We start from the raw sequence: 22806 nt of genomic DNA, 5'->3' as shown, positions 1-22806 counted from the left end.
ATAAAAGAAACCATGGCAATGATGGCATGGGAATCGGCCGACTGTGCTGCCCGAGCTGTTTCTTACAAGTAGCTTAGACCTCCCTCAGACTTGCCGACAATAACTATATAGTGAATAGACCCATTGGAGTGCACCTGCAATAGTCAAAAATCATAAGAAACTATAACTCTGAGGAAATAATGTAAATCACAGCCAAAATAAACATTAATGAACAAATCGATGGCCTGATGCAAGGAGCCAACAGTCTCGAAGCCTCCAAACTCTAAAAATAAATGTAATAGAAGCTATTGGAAAGAGAGCAAGAGTTTAATGTGAAGATACTGTGCGTGTGCGACTGTGGGGTGGAGTTAGGGTATTATGATGTCAATAAATAGGCTTATGTGCTCATCAATGTTATCGAGTGAGCATAGATTTGTTGTTTTCAGTATTGTTGATGTTGTTTATCACTGTATTCATTGGATTATTGTATATTATGATAAAGTTGTGGCAATGTAAATCATGCCAGGTATGAAGAGAATGAACACTTGGGTTGTTTCATTTCAGACAGACAGAATATTTGTCTTTACTTCGCCAAATTTTTTCAACAAATTATCTATAGACTCCCTCGACAATTCAATATAAACATGAATGTTGAAATGTTATATTATTTAAAGTCTGATCTTCATTAAACCATTGAACCATTGGAAGCATGTATTATGTGATGGCGTATATATAGATTCTGCAAATCAATCAGTATCCATACTCTGCGAGCTGTGAGCGCACCTTATTGATTTCTGTTTGGTTGAGGGCTTTGCGAGTCTTTCCTGCTTTTTCGATTCTTCTCTTGTGCCAAGTGGCTGCTCTCTATTTTCTCTTCCCTTCGAGGCCTTCGACCAAATCTTGTTTGCCCCAACCGACTTGTGCTGAGAGATCTCCGAGCTTGCAGAATTTCCTGAAGCTGGAGAGCTTGACGCACCTCAAAGCATCTGGGACAACTTGCCTCTTCTTGGTGTCATAGGGAGCAGGAACTCCTTCGAATATTTTGAGCTTGCCCATCGCTGCGGCCCCTCTGGATATTTTATGAGGGATCATGCCGCGGACAGTGCGCCAGAAGATGCGGGAAGGAGCTCTGTAATGCACAAAGGCCCTTCGTGGGTTGGTGAGCAGCCTCTTCCTGAGGAACTCCGAGAATTTAACTTTATTCCTGAAGAGCGAGCCTGTGATGTTGAGTCCCTCGCAGCGCACGACAACAATCCTTTGCCCTACATAATCGAGTACAAACCATTAAGGAGCTGCTTAGCAACGTAGGAGGCCAATCTGCCCAGAAGGTGGCCTCGGCCATCAATGACAATCTCTTTCTTAAACATGGCTATGGTTAAATTGATTAAATATTAATTAATTAATATCCACTATGCCATATTTATATCTATCTGCACACCGGGTATTAATCCCAATACCCAACATTCAGTAATAGACGGCGCACTTATTTCTGAGCATTGAACATCATTTGTATGCATATATAAATGCAAAGCTGGAAATCGTTATATTTATGCTTATAGTGCGGCAATCATAATTCATTAGTAATTGCATGTATATTGTAATTAATGCTATTCCAAAATATAATCGATTTGAATGCGGAGGTTTTGGGACAAAAAATAATAACGCAAGCTCATCGTCTAATCGATTTTCAAAAGAGAGTTTACTCTGGCCGAGCGGAAATAAAGGAGAAGCATCTTCAAGTAGAAATACCCTGAGGCTAACTTCTGTGTGGCAGTCATTGAAGGACTCAGCTTATTCACCACGTCAAAGAGTGCCAAATCCTATCAACTGTACACCCATGCTGATTTAGAATCGGACTGCAAAAGTCATTAACAGGACTCCACATAGTCCGGTACCTCAAGAAGAGCCTGCACATCAATGAAAATGTGAGTATCATCATAATTGTGGGGACAAGTGTCGTGAATATGTCGAAGACCATTGGATAGCTTGGAGCAACTTTTACTGACCCTGATGGTTTTCTCTATATTTACGCCAAAGAGGAGGAAAGCTTTTGATTATTTTCAATGACTACCAGTTTCAGTTGTTCAACGACATAATTATTCTATTATTTGTTGTGTTTGTATAACTATTGCGGATCTATACTAACTGCGAGGTGGATTAATGGGTATTACTATAAATTATACATATACACATGATATATTCTTGCATTTTATATACACACGAAGAGAGAAGACTCAATTATAATAATGAAGATATTTATCAGCATAATGATAATGCCTTCATCCTTCCTCACATCATTGTTGTAAAGGATTGACTTTATATGTTCCTGGCTGCCTCTACGAGCACAAACTCATCGATATCTGCCTTATTAATCTTGGTCCTTACTGCCACAGATTATTCAAACAACTCAATAAGGTAGATCTTGGCAATTGCTTTAAGTATAGTTTATGAGCCTTCAGGGTAATCCAAACTGGGATGGATATCTTTCATGCATGCGTGTAGGTAGTCCCTTGACTTTTTTACTTGGAACAATGATTACTCGAAATAGAGCTTCCTATAGGCATCTTTATATTATTCGGCATTGACCACCCCTGGAGTCTATGAGACAATCTTGTAGAATTGTTCGCGATTTGCTTTTTCTACTCTTTGCATTTAGCCTATTGCTGTGTAGTCTTCTTGTTAGTTCTTATCCTCCTCTTCTTTCATAATTGCGATCTCGAATGCGAGGTATATATATATCAATTAAATATTAGAATGAAGCATTATACTTTGCATGTGTGATATGTGTGTAAATATGTGTATTTATATGCCTATGCATATCTGTATGTGTCAGTATCCGTATTGTATTTATATTGTATTCACATCACATCAGTCATGATCTAATCCCCGCCATTACTAATACATCAAAACATCAAAACCTCCTTGGCGATTTACTAAAATGACTCCTGTTCTCAATAATCTAATCATGAAACTTTTCATACTCCCGATCCAATACCTTGCTAATATCAATAAACCGATAATTATGTGGTTTCATATACAATTCCAAACCCGTAACCCCATGCACCTTCGAATTCGTCTCGATAACCAAACTCTCATTATGACTCTTCTCGTAGTATTCGTCCATAGTCAAGCTCGAATTCACATATTTCTTATTTATTTTTTAGAGTAGTCTTTGTTTGTTCGCATCTTTCTTCTTATCGTTGAATAACTGGCTTTATGATTAAAACTGGTATTTGTTTGATTATAGTTGGTATTGGTCGATAAGTGTTGGGTGTTGTTGTTGTTATTTACGCTAAGAGACTGATTTCTAGGATCGGTTTCTGCTTAGTTTGAGATTGGATTGTGAATGTGGTGAGTCTACACGCTTTCTGTGGGAGTGTATTGGAGAATGAGGTGGTTAGTTTTGATTCTACTTGTCGTTGCTTTTAGATAGGTTTTATCTTTTTGTCCTTTAATCGAATTTCATTACAGTTGTATGCAGAGTGTACTTGAGCCCACATTTACACGCCCAGTTGGTTGAAAAGCCCAAGCATTTCTCACACATTTGGCACATTTTCGAATTCTGATTGTGATTCTTGTAGGAATGTCTGCACATACAGCGTATATCGCTGAATGGCACATATTAGTAACACGGGCATTTACAATTAGGCACAATACAATAGGGTTTAGCTGTGTTGATCATTTAGTGTTGCTCGAAGGAATGTGTGCAAAAGCATCTATTCTGTCCGATTATTTTACGGCATTACTCATTGCGATCGTTTACCCAATATGCAAGTAGTTCAGATTTCTTGATGTTTCGTTTTAGATTTGAGTTTTTTAATTATTCTGCGATGTTGAGTTTGCGTAGGGGCCTTACTGAGTACATTCTATTTATAAGCTATCATAGGTTGTAAGTATGTATATAGAGGTAAGGAAATTATACGGTATTGTATATATACTATATATATATACTATCGCTCAGCATTTATTAGACGCTTTATTGTAAAGTACTGATTCTTGTTTTAATCATTGCCCCATTTGCTTTTTAATCATTTTAATCTATTTGGAGAATGCAACGCGAGAGCAGCCTCAATGACTTCACTGTTCATAAAAAAATAGGGGAAGGAGCGTTTGGGCAAGTGTATATGGTGAAGAGAAAAGCCGACAACGAAGTTTACGCTCTAAAGAAAGTAAAACTTACAGGCTTGAAGGAAAAATAAAAAAATAACTCTCTCAATGAAATTCGAATTCTGGCCTCCATTAACTAAGAGTTCATCATAAAGTTCAAATAAGCATTTTTTGACTCCAACTATCTGTGCATTGTGATGGAGTATGCCAACGGAGGAGACCTCACCAAAATGATTTCATCTTATGGGACAAGACGGAAAAGTATCCCTGAGTAAGAAATATGGAAAGCGTTGATACAGCTCACGAAGGGACTCAAGTCCTTGCACGATAAGAAGATTATACATCGAGATATTAAGGCGGCAAATGTTTTCCTTCATGAAGGAGCATATAAGCTTGGAGATTTAAATGTTTCAAAGGTTTTGAAGAAGTAGTTGGCATATACTCAAACAGGGACTCCATACTATGCGAGTCCTGAGGTTTGGAAGGACCAGCCTTACGACAGAAAGAGTGATATGTGGTCATTGGGATGTGTTATTTATTAAATGACAATGCTTGAAGCTCCATTCAGGGCAAAGGATCTCGAGAGTCTCTTCAATAAAGTCCTTTCAGGGAAGTATAAGCCACTCTCTTCATTTTATTCAAGTGAACTATCCAATGTAATCGGGGCTTTGCTGCAGATAAATCCCAAAAATAGACCCGATGCGAATTAGTTACTGAACTTAGACAGCATCAAAAAAAGGCTGGGGAATGAAATAGAAAACAGCAGTCCAAATGACAGTCGTAACGTATTGCTGTAAACCATTAAGTTCGATTCCCGTCATCCAAGCGAAAGAGTTAGCCTGCCAAAAGCCACATATGAGAGAGAAGAGAGAAAACTCAGCATGAGACAAAGAACACAGAAAGATTCAGTATAAAGCAAAAAAGGGCTTTCTTCATAGCGAATCCTATCCGCTGGCAAATTACGAGAAAACAGAAAATCGATTGAAGTCTTGAAGCAGCATCGCAACAACGTATAAATGCAAATATAAATTGATCGATACCTACCCCAAATCCCCAATTGCAACGGGAACAAACTGCCTCTTATTGGCAAAACTAAGGGCGTTTTGGATCAGAAAATTGAAGAGAGTGAAAATAGAATGCTGAGGGCTGGTCGCGAACTCCTCTACAGAAGACCCTACTGATTATTGTTTTTATTTTGTTATTCTAGTAAACTAGTATATACATCTAAAATCTGCGACTAATTTTAATTAACTTATTCAACCCGATCAAACGAGACTACAATCTCCAAAATGAGTGAAAGCAAAGGCCGAATTGAGGAAACAGAAGTACTAAGTGTCTCATAAAGATCCTATATAGTATCGCCCAAACGAAAATAGTTTCAAATTAACTTTACAACAAACTCAATCCAATAAAGAGGCGAAAAGAGTAGTCACATTAACAGATAAGAAGAATAGAAATTTTAATTATTTATTCAGGACCGCGAGAAAGATCAGCATAAGTATAGGAACATAAAGGATCTCCTAAAATAACAATTCTTTAATATCCCGACTACCCCGGGCCATAGAGAAAATAGCAACGGGAAAATATTTAAAGCCAACAAGATCTCAATGAATATCCCAATAACAAGATGCGACAACCAAAGTTTCAATGTATCCAGTTTCATGACTGAGCGTCGGCCTGCGACTAAAAAATAATTCAAACGATCAATTCAAAGGTTTTTGGAGACTTCTACTGAAAGGAGAACCTTAGAGCAAAAGATGTAAAGCCATAGAACAAAAGTAAGTGCGAAATCTTAATTGCACAAAAAAAGCAAAAAGATTGCTGAACAAGAAAAAGATATGATCCTTAGGTTTATAAAAAAAAGTGACTCCACAAGCAATTCCTAACGCAAATGGTGCGATTTAAGCAACAACGAAAAATATCTCATGGACTTCCAAGATTACACCAAAAGAAAAACACACCAAGAAATAACAAAATACATTTACTAAAACAAAGTCCGTGCAAAGACCAAGCCACTATAAAAATTCCAAGATTTCATATTGGAAGAGGTGAAACTGTCAAGAGACCATAAATAAAAGCTGTCAGTATTCTTCACCAAAATGCGAAATGACTTCAAACGAGTCTAAAAGTCCAAACAGTGATATATCTATTCATGAATAATAAATGCGATATTCATTTTATTATTTTAATGGTAAAACAGACATTCGGGTATTTGCACAGACATACCCATGTGAACTAAATCAATAAATAAGCAAATGAATATTGCACATGGTAATAGAACATATCGTGCATAAGATATAACAAAGATCAATAGGAATTGGCAAACAGCTTATACGTATCGAAATTAATGTAGAAGCTTTCCGGATTTTTTCTGGCCTATTTCGCACTTTACTCATTAATCCTAAGCTCAATAATCAGGAACTCCACCATGCGAGCAATCCAATCTCTTTTGAATTAATTGTACTTTGCTCTCATTTCCTCCAGGCTCCCCGTAGTGTAGCTTTCTCTCATGAATTACTTCAGCACTACTTCATCTGCTTCTTCGCTTGAGTGTCTCATTTCGGAGGCAAACTTTTCTGCGATAGTCTCTTGTCTGGTGCAGACTGCAAGTGATATCAAAATGATGAGGAGTAGTTTTAGAGGTGACATCAGTTTGTTTAGTTCTGTTAGATGCGCGTAATAATTATTAATCTAACGGCAAATCAGTCATTATTATAATATCATATTACCATATTACCATATTACCATATTACCATAATTACAATAATAATTACCAGAATTACCATACAATTATATAAGTATAATAATAATAGCAGTTACTTACATGTCATGCCACAATCTACGATATCCAGAATTACGGAAATATAAAACTAACAAATATTTCTCATTCATAAACAGAATATTTACATAAGAACGAATGAATGTTCATTTGGCTCACAATCATAAAAAAGTAACAGAATAAATTAATTTTCAAACTATTCCCGGAATTTAAAGCCAATTTTATAATATTTACGATAATTCATAGCGACTTACTGTGATACATAGCACGCAGTTTTTATCATGTAAATGCAATTGGTTTATAAAATTTGAGAATGTTGGGAGTTGGGTGTTAATTGAACGATGATTAGATGGAACTGTTTGAGAATTCACACTTTATATTATAAATTTAGAGCGAGTCAATAAATCTAATGATGGACAAAGACAGCGATATCGATGTATGCGAGCTACGAAGTTTAAAGCATTCGGATTGCATTTCTGATTGCCTAGGGTTTAGGAATATAGCCGAGTGTTACGTCTAGATGTACGCCTAGAAATTGGGTGAGTCAGCCGAGAAAAAATTAAGCTCTGTAAGATAAATCGATGGCGAGCAGTATTATAAGCTCCTATTTTCACCCCAGGAAATAGCGAAGTCTCTGATTAAAAGAAACCAGTATATGGAAATGAAATGCTTGTAAAACTCGGAGTCAGAGCCCTAGGATATTTACTATCGGCGCAAATCAAGGGTTTCACAACTTAAAAGCAAATAGGTCAAGCAGTTCGATACTTTGAATGCGATTCAGAAGTAAGACCCCGATAAGTATAATGCGATGATCAGGTTTATGAAGATATTTGCGAATGTTAAGCTATCCATAAAGCAAATTAGGAATGACTGCTATTCTGGGAAGACTTTTAATGCTCTGAAAAATGCCTCCAAGGACCAGCTTTAGGAGGCTGCCAAAACTGCCAATGATATTTTGCAATCGGTCATGGGACTGCCGAGTTTCTCTGAAGATATGGTGAGAGATGGTGTGGATTAAAGATTGATTTAGTTTCTGATCATCCCACGCTTTCTGATTTCTAAGTAGAAGGTCATCCGATTCATTCGTGACGAAAAGCTACAGTAGAATTTCAAACTGCTCATTTACTGCGGGTGTTTAGGCCACTACAACAATTAAGCCAATAAGAAGCTGCCATAATAGGTTTACATGGAACACGTGCGAAAACTCATAATGAAGAGCAATGGACGTGAAAAATACAAAAGAATATGTTCAATAAACCATGGGGGAAAATTCATCACATTCAACAAGGCTGAGTATTTTAACCTATACAACAAGAATCTGTAATGTTTGATGAGCACATATGAAAATGTAAAAAGAAATGTAAAACTACCTTTGATAATTGAGAAATTGGCCACTTTTTCGGATGACCCTGAAAGCTAAGATTAAAATTGCATCTCTAGGAAGTTAAATGGTTTGAGGAAAAATATCAATAAGCCATTAAACCTTTGCATTAACTTATATCCTTCTGCATTCGACAGCATAGATATGAAGGAAAGTGTGATGTTCTTTGATGCTGTAAGTCATTACTTGAAATTTTAACATACAAATTAAAAGCCAGACTTGAACTTGACGAAAACTTAAAGCAAAAAACAGAACGATTTCGGATCTTCGAAGATAAGCCTATCCAAACTTAAAAAGACAGTGAGTTTGCCGAGCAATCAAATAGACGAAGAGCCAACTGTTAGAAGATTCGTTAAAAGGGCATTAACCTTTCAAATAGTGCCTCCCCCCGAACTATCTGAGCACTCGAATGAAGATTCATGATTATCTTAATAGTTTTTAAATTTTGTCGTATTCTGTGATAGATCTATGATCCCATGAGAAACTCCAGAGATAGCTCGATAATGATAAACAATAACTGCAATAGAAGTATGCAAATATAAGTCAGGAAGGAAGTTCATCCAAAATTGTGTATATTAATCAGAATAGTTTCGATACTTCGTTGCTGATGCTCTTATCTCTCCAGTCATGTCTGGCAAAGAATTGTGAGGCTAATACTTAATTTAGGCTCGATCTCCTATCTGCCTGCTTTTAAAGCATAGATTTTATTATTTAATGTAGGGGCTTTGATATGTTCGACCAGGAAGGGTAGTAAACAGGGTCTTTTATTATGTTCAACATGTCGCTTTGGTTCAAAATTGGGAAGGGGACTCTCCCGTATGACAGTTCGTATGCCAGTATTCCTAATCCCCATACATCGGCCTTTGTGTCGTATTCCTCGCCCTTGAGGACCTCGGGGCTCACGTAGAGAGGAGTGCCACAGAAGGTAGTTCGACGATCGGGGCCAGCATAGGCTGCCCATCCAAAATCGCATAGTTTCCGGGTTCCCTAAATTTAATATTTTTTTACCTGCTGGATCACAATATTCTAAGGCTTCAAGTCCCGGTGAATAACTCCCTGACAATGGATATACGAAACTGCTTCAAAAACATCAAAAAGTATATCCCTGATTTGGTTCTCCTCAAAACTGGACTGACTCTTTATTTTCTGCAGCAAGTGGCCATCTTGGCAGTACTCCATAATCAAATAGAAGCTGTTCACATCACTAAAGTAGCCATAGAGCTTCACGATATTTGGGTGGTTGAGGTACATTTGGATTTTAAGTTCATGAATGAAGGGTTCTGACAAATTTTACTATTTTATCATTGCCTTCGATATTGTTTTTAAGGCACAGAGGAACTTCGTTGCCCGATGTTATGCGAGGTACACTTTCCCATACTTTCCTTAACCGATTTATCTTCCTATGTTGAATTGCTCAATTGAAAGTTGCAGAGGGCTCGTTGGCTTGAGCGACCGCCCAGTGTTAGATTTTATTGACTGTATTGAAGTATTAATTTCTTCCTGTTAAACTGACTACAACAGTTCCTTGTGAACTTCTCGATTAAGTTTAAACTTCTTCGTAAAATTTATCAGACTATCTTAGTCATTTCGCATGCCTTATGAATTGCAAACAGCTGCACTCTTCCTCAGCATTTGACTCTATGACAAGAAACGCCTTGAGTCAGGAACACTGTTTAGACTATTGTGTACATTTGACTGCTGGATGATAGCTGAAGCCGTACCAAATGAGTACTATGAAAACTAGAATGGTTTTGAAGCATCTGTACTTTCACTAGAATTTAATATTTGGCTGTTCCTATTTCTACTAAAATTAACCTTTGAATTTATTTTATCTTTGAGAGATGATGTTGAATCTGTGTCATCCATTCTACTCGTGTTGAAACATGAATAGTCCTTCGAGCTTCCATCTTCAAAAGAATGTTCAACACTTTGATTCTGGCTATCGCTATCTTTGCTAATACAATCATAACTATCGAAAATATCGAAATTTAACCTTTTGATGCAGGTCATCGAACTATTCGATTCGGAAACTCGTTAATTATTTTTGGGGGGTTTGCCCTGACAAGAGCCGATAAACGACTTATTGCGAATGATGCTTGGGCCAATTATCGCTGGCCGACTAGGTCTTTCAAACTCTTTTTAAGCTGTACTGTATTTGCAGGTATTCTTTTGCTTTAAGTACTGATAAGCATGTCCTTTACGAATTCTATTTTCAGCTTCGTTTAACAACTCATGCTGGCTAGTGCTCTTTTGCATATGAAGGTTTGTACTAGAATCGAGCTTATTGCTAAGATTGCTAAGAGGAATAGTTTTGGTATGAAGTTTCTGATCTCTGTGTAACAGGTATGGTTTGAATTGCATATTTTTGAGATCCTGGAAAGTTTTAGGTAAGGCAGGCTTAATCGTATTAACAGGAATGCTATTGAGAGTGCAATCATTCCGATGCTGCTTTAGCGAAGCGAAAGTGGGGTTCATTGTCTTTAATATTTACGTTAAATTATAACTATACATTAAAATATACTTTTCTGAAATTATCAAATTTTACTGGAGTTGCGGATTTTCATTATAAAATAATGATAATAGGTTTTGTAAAATGATTTCAGTGTCTTTACAATTGCAAAGGATTGTGTTTGCAATATTATGAGTTGGGTTGGATGGCTCTTAAAATTGTTAATATTTTAAAGCTATACTTCGCATGATATCTCGCGCTGCACCTTCATTCACGCTATATCTAATGCTTGCGCATCGCACAGATTCGAAGAGTTTTGTCAAATTGCTAATTCATGCTATTATATGCAATGATGTATTATGTTCTTATGCTTTTCTGCTATTATTAAACGAAATTTAACTTCGGAGATATTCTCAAAGTTCCATGATGTAAAAGGAGCAAAATACAGAATTATCAAACTCAGACGTATTCGCTTTGATAATATAAGAAAGAATCCGATGATGAAACTCAGCTCTGCGAGTAATTCGAGGAGTAGTTCATTTTCCAGAAAAAATAAAAAAGGCTGCAATAAATGAACTTCCTCATGGGCTGTCTGAGCAACCATTTCATATTCTCGAACCTATCCCAACCTTAGCTGTAAGCCATGTGATAAATTATAGAGAAAATGTCGCTAAAAAAATGTATTATTGCTTAGTGCCCTGCGACAGTTTCGTTTTCGAAGAGGGATCCAAATCGAACTGGTTCTTTATTATTGAAAAAGGAATGATGCACGCAGTGTATGAGGACAAGGTGAAAAAACTGAGGGTAGGGGATGGTTTTGGGGAAATCGCATTACTCTATCAAACCACCAGAAAATTCTCAGTTAAAGCATCTGAGAATTGTTGTTTGTGGGCAATCGATCGAACGACCTTCAGGAAAGCAGTCGAAGAAATCATCATAAAGGAATACGAGGAAAACAAGCAGTTTTTGGAAAGCATTAAATTCTACAGAAATCTCTCGAACGATCATAAAGATGTAATTACAGGATGTCTCGTTACTCAAACCTTCTTGAAAGGCCAGACTATTGTCAATGAAGGAGATCCAGGCTCTTCTTTTTATATAATAAAATCAGGAGATGCTTCTCTATGGAACGGAAATACAATGATTTCGAAATTGGGGAAGACTGACAGTTTTGGAGAGCAATCCCTTTATTATAACACAGTGAGGCAGTTTACAGTCAGAGCTGAGGGAGATCTTGTTTGCCTGATTGTAAGCCGATAAACACTGGCCAAAGTCCTCGGAGATCAAATATTTGTTGTCACATTCCGCAATTTCATTAATGTGTCAATTAAAAATAGCGCTCACCTTTCCAAGCTTACCGACAACTAGATAGACAATGTAATTGATATCATGACTATCAACGCGTATAAAGCTGGGAGTGTGATTCTGAAGAAGGCAAAAGGCAATCAACTCCCGGAGAATCAAAAAATAATTGTTGTGATTGAGGGATCCATAAAAAAATCAAAGAACATTTATCCCTTGGCCGTCAGATCTCAAATTTACGGAGAGTAATTCCTGCTCGAGACCAAGAACAAGGGGCGATACGACGACGATATTGTGATGGAAACCAATGGCATATTGGGGGAAGTTAGTGTTGACCTTATCAAGGATATGCTCAAGGGGTATCTCGACTTGGTCATCCGCAAGAGGGAGATGGTAAAGGAAGAAAAAATGAGACTGAATGTTGAGAGAAAAGCTAAAAAAGTCATCAAAAAACTCAGTCATATGGTCATACTCAAAGAACTCAAATAAAGCAGCTTCGGTCCTAACCTTCTCATCGGAAGCTCCTAATAAAACGCAACATTGCCCAATCTATACTTGCTCAAATGTTTCGAGAAATAAAAAATATAGAATAACATGCTGTTCAAGTACATTTTAAATTCGATCGACATCCAAATTTTGGTGAACCACCCGTTCATAGTGTAAGGCTACAAGACTTTTGAAGATGAGAAACTATTTTACTCTCTTGTTTAGTTTATCAAAGGATACGAGCTCTATCATGTAATCCGGGAGATTGGCTTGCTGAGTTCTGTAGACGCTCAATTTTATACATCATGCATTATCCTTACAATGTAGTACCTATACCAAAATGGAATCTACCTCAGGGATATCAAGCCTTAAAACTTTATTGTCGATTCCAAGGGCTATCCTGTGCTGATCGATCTAATTTCAGCGAAGAAAGTCAGCAGGGAAAAGTAGATTCGTAATCGGACTACCACTATGATCGGAACTCCCCACTATATGGCCCCATAGATCATCATGAATAAAGGATACAACTTCTACGCTTCACTTTATTCTCTTGGTGTTAACATTTTTTAGTTTCTCTGCGGGTACGTTCCATTCGGTGAAAATAACTAAGACCCTCTCGAAATATATGAAGATGTCTTGAATTCATCTCTTGAGTTTCCGAAAACGATGAAAGATGATAAAGCCAGAAAATTAATAGAACAGCTTTTGAATAAGTATCACCCGTAAACCAGGCTTGGAGGGTCTGACTTTAACGCACTGAAAGACAATGGCTGGCTGATGAATTCGAAATGGGTACTTTGTTTGTTATTTTAGGATTTACTCCTTGCCCGCAAAGTGTAGGCTCCCAAATTTAAGGAAAACCTTAATGTCTTAGAAGGAGAGTAGGAACTGATTGAGCTTCTGAGGAAACGAATAAATTGCGAGTAGTATTTGAACGAAAAATACCCTGAAAGATTCGAAGAAGCAAGCCAATAATAAAATGAATAAAATGATTGAATTTATTAATGCATTCGACTACTATATATATCAACATAACACACCATAAAGTTCTAGTATAGAGGATCACAAACACGAATAATATGCATAATCAATGATTCCTAAACTAATTGTACTCATTTGAATTGGAATTGTACTCTCCTTTGATGATTTTAGCGATTGGGCTCGAGTGAGTACCGTCAATTGCAAAGTTATTGCCAAAGAGTGCCACATTCTTTCTTAAACTATGCTCATTTTTACGGTATTTGAAAAGAAGACCGATCAAAATCACCTACATTATTATGGCTTTACCTTCACTGCGATGAGTCCAAGCACGAACAGTATAATGAATTTCAGGAAAGCGTACTGAAGAGTCGAATGCTGTGTTTCAGGATATGGATTCCAGTACGCCTAAATTATTCAAGATTCTTACATCCGCATTCACGAATATCCAAACGAAGTCAAGTACTATTGCACCGAGTAGATACCCCAAAACCATTTTTATGTAGTAATGATCGAAGTAGTTGAGGAACACTGTTCCAAAAACTGCCAAATATGCCAAAATGTTGTAGAAATGATGCTTATGGTACATCACAATTATTTACACCAAAAGGCCAATCAGAGCGAACAGCAGTGCGAATTTGAGATCAGTTGATTTTCCTTTGCTTTTTCCAGGGTTTTGAGCGAAGATGACAGTGCTTGATCCTATACTGTGAGTGACTCGAGAAGCATCTCCTCTCGCAGACTTGATTAGCGCACTTTAGGTGGGTCCTTTGAGCCCAAACGGCAACGACAAGTATCTGTAATCTTCAGTGTAAGATAAGAGATTATTGATTTTCTACTATCGATCAGGCGCATTCGGATTCCGAGTGAGCTCCTCTAAAATAATCGTAAAGTTTACATTCAGTGAAGTTGATTTAATTAACCACAATAGACTCGCCTCTTGCAATAGTTTATATGAAATTCTTGAGCGCGACCTTCCCATCACGTCCTTTCTCTGTTTCCTCCCATAACTCTTCTGCAACACCTCGATCGAATTGTGGCAGATGGGCATTGCTGTGGGCCAAGTTATCCAAAACCTTCAGAAGTTCAGTCTCAGTAAAGAGCGAATCTTCGTAGAATCCTTACTTCTGGAAAGCACTAAGGATGCGCTGATATGTTGCCATCTTCAATTATTATTATTTATGGGCCAATTTCTGCAGAATATAATTTTAATCTGCGACCTTCTAACTTTTATTTATAGTTTATTTATTTTAATAAATTAGGCAATAAACCGATGAGCGTATCCTAACATATACTCGTTTCAGTTTAAAATAGATGAATAAGAATACTAATAGTTAATGAATCCAAGAGTAAAACTGAAACAATCACAATTATTCTATCTCCTTTTTCTATAACTTTGATTCGTTGTTGAGTTTTTGCAACATCTTTTCAGCTTATTATTTCCTTATGGCTGAGCGCTCCTAACATTTAGCTTCTTATTTCTGCATATAGTCGGCAGCGTTGCGAATGGTGTCGCTCAATGGCTAATTCTTCACTTTCTTCAAATCCGAAAGTAACTGGCGGAATTTCGCACAATGTCTTCTGCCATAGTACATATTTATTAAGGGTTTGACTAAGGTTGCAGGGTTGACATAGTGATGCCTCAAATTGGCGATTGTATCATTTTCATGTCCCTACATTGGGCCGGTTCCATTGAAGTAATCGTTATTCTCAACTCGATCGACGTAGTCCGCGTACTGATGTAACAGCTCTTCCCGAGATGGTGTTGGCTTCTCCTTCTTGTAAATCAGGTTATCCACATCGACGAGCTCATAAGGGTTTTCGTAAGCTGTTCTGCCGATCATGCAACCATAAACATTAGTCTTATCAAGAAGGTCCTTTGCTTCAGCCAGAGTCTTAATCCCACCATTAATTGTGAAATTGAGGTGTGGGAAATCGTCTTGCAGCCTATAAACTCGGTCATACATTAGAGGCGGGATATTTCTATTCTGCAAAGGGTTTAATCCTTTTAGAAATGCTTTCCTGGCGTGAATAATGAAATGGTCGACATTCCCTTCAGCTGAGACTTTCTTAACAAAATCAGAAGCAAACTCATAAGAATCGAAGTCATCAACGCCCAACCTGCACTTCACTGTGCAAGGAACATTAACTCTCTGCTTAATGGCTGCCATGCATTTGTAGACCAATTCGGGCTATTTCATTAAGCAAGCACCAAATGATCCGACTTGCACTCTCGGACTCGGGCATCCAACATTAAGATTAATTTAATCATAGCCGTATTTCACAGCAATTTCAGCAGCTGCCGCTAACTTCTCTGGGTCACATCCCCCTAATTGCAAGACTATCGGGTGCTCGATGGAGTGAAAAGGCAAAACAACTTGGTGGTTATTCAGTATTGCATTATGGTGCAGCATCTACGTATAGAGAGTCACTTCTTTACTCATCAGGCGCATCAGGTAACGGAAATGTGTATTCGAGACATCCTAAGTTATTTTTATATTACGATCATGGGAGCGATGCTGATCAGGGGGCGGCTCATGCTATCCATGTTCTCTTGGTTGGTTATTAAAGTTAATTAGGCGAAGATAATAATGTGAGATGTGAGAATATATATATTCTTTTATATCTGCTAATTTCTTAAATATTTATTTGTATATTTGTGTATCTACTGTATGTCCGTCAAAGCATGTTTACAATATTTTCATCACATTTTTGAAATTAGCATTTTACAAAATCATCTCTGCTTTCGACAGGCAACAAAAAATGAAAGAATTATTAGTTAGTTTACATGACTAACAGATCATTACTGCCACTATCATACTATCATATCTACATAATCTATATATACATACAATATGAAAGAAACCCATTACAAATTCTCATCTTCATTCCAAAGCGCATTCATTGCAAACAAGAACGCCGAAAGTAACTTCATCGTTCATCGCACAGAATAAAAGTAGCAGCATCCCCACAAATCAAATGATAAAAAGAAGTAGTTGTTTCAACTCAACCCTGACATCGGCAGCAAAATAGAAGAGCTACCAATATAGATCATGAGGACGAATAGTAAAAAGAAACTGTAATCGCTGAAGGATGAGCAAAAATAGAGCAAATGGAGCATATTCAACCAGAAAATTGATGACCAGCTGAAGAAGGAACTTGTCAGCGATAAGAAGATTGGGAAAGCTTGTACATTAATTCTTATAGCTCTTAGATAACTTGATGCAGGAAAAGTCGTTTGGAGTTAAATAAAAGCCGAATGATAGGAATGAGGAGGTCTGTGTATAGTAACTACCAACTAACATTGTGAGGCCGAGTAAATTGTATCAACAGCCCGAACTATCCCCATTCTTTGATTTAGAGAAGCCAACGATATTTCAAACTCCTATTTTGCCCTGTTTCGCTTCATAGTTTAACTAGAAATTGCATGCGAAACTCATGAATAAAAAAATTCATGAAAAAGATGGAATTTGGAAAATCGGGAAGATTCGCGTCTATCGAAACCAAGATGGATAGCCCTCAAAAACTGTGGTATACATCAACGGTATTGAATTCGAAGCATCAATGGCCGACATCGAAGGCAGAACAGCAGTCGTGAAACAAAACAATCTGTATGAGCTCCCAAATTGGAATGGGTTATGGATTGTCGAGCCTAAATAGTAAATATTCAAGAATGCTTCATTTGCCTGATATTTCGATAATTTAATAAATGGGCATATGGGGGCGTCCCAAATAATTATACTTGTTCTTTTCAAAGGCCATAATGTAAGGGTATGAAATGGCAGAATCGTACAAAATCATGATAAAAATCTATTCGCACTGACTGGTCGTAAGTTTGTCTTGCTGGATGTTGGCCTTTGTGAAATTGATTTTGGTTTGCCTGAGCTTTCATAGACTGCAATTTGCGATGGAGTCACGCCGTATACTTCACGCTGGTCGGCTGTGTAGGAATTTTTGATGTCCACTCTGTAATACTTCCCATCAGTCCCCATCATCATGTTGTTTTAGTGCACTGGGTTATGTTTGAATCCACAGCCGAGGCATTTCGCCGGGAAGACCTTCTGCTTAGGGCCAATAATATTGATTCCTTCTTCGGTGTCGTTCATTTCCTTCTGCAGGTAATCGAGGAAGTTGCTGCTAGCTAAGTTTATATGAATATTTACCTTCGACCTCCATTTTGACCTTGTTGAAAATAATCTCCAGATTTTCTAGCTTCATGTTCAGAGCACTAAAGTTCGTTTCCGCCTGGTCCACTCCCAATTTCATATCCAGTATCTTATTGAGGTCATCTCCTCTGGTAATTTCTTTAATTTTCCTTTTCGTGGCCTTCTCGAAGAGTTATAATTTTCCGATCTTTCCATTTAGCTCATGGAGCAAGTTTTGGTTCTCAGTCATCCTCTCAGTGATTGGTTCTCTCAGTCTTGACAATGATTCGTAAAGTTATTCTCGGCTGACAAAATTGTCTTGGCCTTTCAACATTCCCAAAGTTGTCATAATTCTCTCTTCGAACAGAAGTAGTTTAGTCTTCATGTCATCTTCCAGCGATTGTAGTTTAATTTAGTTGGTCCTATTCGAGTCTCTCAATCTCCTGACATCCCCGTCGATTTGACAGAGTTTATGTGGATCCATGCCTCCTCCGCTACCTCCTCCCATAGAAGACATCACATTGTTGATAGAATCTAAGTCCTGCTCTAGTTTATTCACTTTCTGACCCTGAATATTAAGTTTTTCCTTATGCTCATTGGTGATTGCACTAATCCTGAGTTCCAAATCCTGCGGATCTTCCCTTTTCTATAGTCTATCAATTTTAATGAGCAGCTATTTGATCTTCATATCGTAATCCCTTCGATCTTGCTCGACACTCTATTTTTTCTCCATTGTTTTGGCCTCTTCGTCGAGGGACTTCAGCAAAGATTTGTTTTATTTCTCATACTGCTGAACATCTCGAGTTAATGAATCAACCTTCGATTTGATTGTATCTAAGTTAAATTTCAACTCATTTAGTTCTTGGTTCTTATTGTTTTTGATGTCGCTGTGGATTTTATGCTCAAGCTGCTCGAGAGCTTTTTCGACATAGTCTGCTGTTATTTTTTTGCTTAATGATGCTTCGCATTCTACTATTTTATAGAGAGTTTTCTTCTATGTCTCTTTAGTTTGGTTTTCGAACTCTGATATCTTTTTGTTTGTTTTCATTTACAGCTATTTCAGGCGGGTCAGAACTTTATCAAGTTCGTCGTCAGTGTGTTTCTTGCAGGCTTGAGTACTTTTGCGAATCGATTCTGTGGTGTCATCTGATTTGGCAAAAACTGACAACTGTGAGTTTATCAACGAAATCTGTTCATCCTTCTTTTTTGCCAAGCCATAGAGATGCTAAATTGCTAAATTTAGAATAAAATTTACAATAACAATTTAGTTTCATGTTGGTGCTGATGCCTGTGATGCTGTCCTCATAAGTTTCACATTTGTTTTCATGCTCAATGCTGGGGAGAGTGCTCAGAATGTTCTTGGGCAAACGATGAGCCTCAATGAGTCTCTCATTACCAGTCTTAACTCTTTATATGGTTATTTTGTCTATTTAAATTTGGTTTATTCTTTGGCTGTGCTGGTTGACCATTTGCACAACATTCTCCAGGAATTTCTGAAGGGATTAACTCTTAAAATCAAGACTCACAAGATCGCTTGAGTAGTGTCCGTCGCCTTTGAGTATTTTTTCTATGTAAGACTACCTATACCTAAGCTGCTTTTGTTCATAAAATTATTAGATGATTAATTCAATAAAATTGCTATTACTTTGATATAAATTTAATGACGGATAAAAGGAAGACAATTTAGTGCTTATCATTAGTTTAGGACAAACCTTGATTCAATTGATATTTTGCCGGTTCCTACATTTTTTTTATCAAAGATGTAGATAGGATGGCTTGCCATTTTTTTACTCAAAACTAAGTAGCCTTATTCAAAGAGATCCACTATCTTTTAGCCAATTAAGTCATCCGAAAAGTTATCCTTGTCGAAAACTTGTATATGCATTTTGGAATTCACAGAATAAATTGGAATTTTTAGCTTCATGTTCCAAACAGGATTTTTGCCAGCATTCTCGGCCACTGTTGTGGAGTAGGCACTGCCATCCAGCGTCATTTTTACATAGGGGTCCATTTATCCGATTAGCTCGGTGTTCTTCTCGAGTTTCGCTTCGAGCATAAATATTTATAAGTCTCCTATCTTCCCAGAAACCAGAAACAATTCGATCTGCATTTCACCAATTTTCTATATTTGCTGTTTTTCCTTTGCTAGGTTTTCCTCAATGAGATCAATTTCAAGCTGGTGTCGGACCCTCTGAATTTTATAGAGAGGAGCAAGTGGGAACATTGAAAAGCCAGTCGGCCCTTACTTCCCTTATTTCAAAAACTTTACAACAATAAAGACCTCGCTGTTTGAGAATCCAACAAGAATATTATCCTAACTTGTTTCAAATTTCCCCGTCTATGCATTAACCTTCAATCTGAAAGATGACTGTGCCTAATGAACTTCATAGTCTTTCCTTTACTCTTTTTTGATAGGATTGAAATCTGATTCTTGAGGAAGGGAAGCTACACTATGATTTTAGTCTTAGGGTTATTCCTAAACATGCTATTTGTTCAATTTGGCCTGAACTGTGATTTCGATGATGCATTAATCGCAAGGCTGGAGAGCTGCTGGGATAAAGCTGCTTATGTTTAGCCTCATATATGAGCCATCTTAGATATTGACATATGGTCTGCCGTCTATTTTCGAATCGATATTCAAAATCATGCGATTATATTATACTATGTATTGATACATGAACATGAACACTTTGTATTTGTAGACTTTATTTCTTATAGTTTTCAGTTTGTCGAAGTCACATTGCCTATTCAAGCTATTTTTATGCATTAAAGAATAATTAAGCCAAATGCTGCGGCGATATAAGTATCGGGAGTATGATCATTATGGGCTCAGAAATAGTTATCTATTATTGTGAAATATCAATGAAACAAAGTAATTCGGTATATTTATGTCGATATGGACAATAATCCTATCATAATTATTTTTCAATGCAATTTAGGAACTTACTTTTAACATTCGTCTTGCTTCTTGTGGCCTCAAACTGTGCAGGATCAAACTGGGCAGTTTTGGTTGCTGGGTCTAACACTTGGTACAACTATCGGCATCAAGCTGATGTGTTCCATGCCTACCAACTGCTCATCCAGAAGGGCTTCGATGCTGACAAGATTATCACATTTGCCTATAATGATATTGTAAACAATACAAGGAACCCCTTCCCTGGGAAGATCTTTAATCGGCCCACTTATGGAGATGCAGGTGTTGACGTATCAAAAGGAGTTAAAATCGATTATTCGGGGAGTAGCGTCGACCCCTAAGTCTTCCTGAATGTACTGAAAGGAAACAAGAGCGGAGTGATCGGCAAGGGAAACTAGAAGGTAGTCGAGAGCACAAAAGATGACAACATTTTCATTTTCTTCTCTGACCACGGCGCCCCAAACCTGATCGCATTCCCGAACAAGTACCTATACGCTGATCACTTGGTGAGCACCTTCAAGGAAATGTAGGGCAACTACAAGAAAATAGTGTTTTATCTCTAGGTAAATTCATAGATTATTGTATTTAGTCTTGCGAGTCAGGCTCGATGTTTGTCAATTTGCCAACAGACACAAATATCTATGCATTATCAGCTGCCAATCCCACCTAGTCCTCGTGGGGAACTTACTGCTCTCCAGATGATGTGATCCAAGGAACCCACATCGGAACGTGTTTGGGAGATCTGTTTAGTGTCAAGTTCATTGAAGATAGTGAAGTAATGGACCTATCTTCCGAAACTTTGCAGAGTCAATTCGAGGCAATCAGGCTGGCGACAAGCCTAAGCCATGTGATGCAATGGGGAGACATATCATATGTGGGTGACACTTTAAGCCAGTTCTTAGTCTCTCAATCCTAGAGGTCGCTCTCCTTCATTCAGCTCCGCCGATAGTTACCAACTGAATACTTCACAAAAAAATCCACCAATTTCGATAGTAGGCTCATGAAAGTAAAGATCCTGGCTGAGACATACAAGCGATTAGGAACTCCAGAGGCAGAGCGATAGCTTCGGGAAGAGATGGTCGACATGCAAAGACTAGACAGCATTTTCCATAAGCTGGCAGATGAGCTCAATCTAGACGGCCAATACTCTCCTAGACACATGAATTATGAGTGCATGAGAGCAGTTATGGACAACCACACACAAAAATGCGGGAGACTTTCAGACTATGGTCTCAGATATGCGAAATTGTACGCAGATGCTTGCCATAGATACCCTGCGTCAAGAATTATCGAAAAGGTCCGCTGCTGATTCATCAATAACCATAGTTATCCAATTTGACGACTACTGCTACATCATATCTAATAACATTTTCTATGAATTAAAGCTTATTCACAAATTGCGCATTTACTTATGCATTTTTACTTCATGCTTTCATACTTTTATTCGCATTAATGCATTCATACTTTCACGCACATTGATGCATACATCACTATTGAAACCTGATCATCCTCTCAATCATCACTCCCATCCTCACAAAAAACTCAGTAAAATCCATCAATGATGTATAAAACTAAATAAACTCCCCTTTAATTAAATAACTTATATGTATTGTGATCAGTACACGCGTAACTATCCCATTCAACATTAAATTTAAAATTTAGAATCTAAAATAATCAGATTGTTGATGAGCAAGGACAACAAATAAGTTTACACTTTCATTTATAATGGAGTAGAGTACGATGCAACAGGCTATGTTCACAAGCATCCAGGGGGGAAATAGTTCATTGATAACATGAAAGCGGAGAGGAAAGATTTTACTGAATATTTCAAGTAAGTTTATGGTAACCAAGGTGTCTACATTCGGAAGAGGCAGAAAAGATACTCAAATCCTTCCCCATTATCAAAACTGCAGAGCAATCAAAAAATGGTCAGGAGTATTTTAAAATACTGGCCAAAGTTTAGCATCTATATAAGATCAATTGGAAAATTTAATCAGCGTTGATTGCTTTCGTCACCTTCCTATTCTTTATGGCTTGTCTCACCAATATTGCAGTGTTGAGCATTATTGGTTTCGGAGTAGCGCAGATAGTAGTTGGATGGATGAGCCACTCGATGGTTCACACTCGAAACAAAAGTCTAAACATGGTAGCCAGAGTTTTCGCATCGTTGACCGGCGGGTTCTGCATGGCGTGGTGGTCTCCAAAACACAACATGCACCACATCTTCACCAATAGTCAGCTCTACGACGATGATATCAAACACGACTACAAAGTGTACCTGTACCC

The 22806-nt window shown here is 37.6% G+C and overlaps 2 pseudogenes; one reads left to right on the top strand and one right to left on the bottom strand.

The window, feature by feature from the left end:
* Window positions 1-729: 729 nt before the first annotated feature.
* LOC148298507 (large ribosomal subunit protein uL13 pseudogene) lies at window positions 730-1346 on the bottom strand (annotated as a pseudogene).
* Window positions 1347-9308: 7962 nt separating this feature from the next.
* On the top strand, window positions 9309-21083 carry LOC148298506 (legumain-like; annotated as a pseudogene).
* Window positions 21084-22806: the final 1723 nt, after the last annotated feature.

This window comes from Brachycentrus maculatus, unplaced genomic scaffold, assembly GCF_059751285.1.
Source record: "Brachycentrus maculatus isolate JH-2025_06_01 unplaced genomic scaffold, ASM5975128v1 h1tg001929l, whole genome shotgun sequence".
In the NCBI taxonomy this organism is placed as follows: domain Eukaryota; kingdom Metazoa; phylum Arthropoda; class Insecta; order Trichoptera; family Brachycentridae; genus Brachycentrus; species Brachycentrus maculatus.
This window is presented reverse-complemented; position numbering and strand designations above follow the sequence as displayed.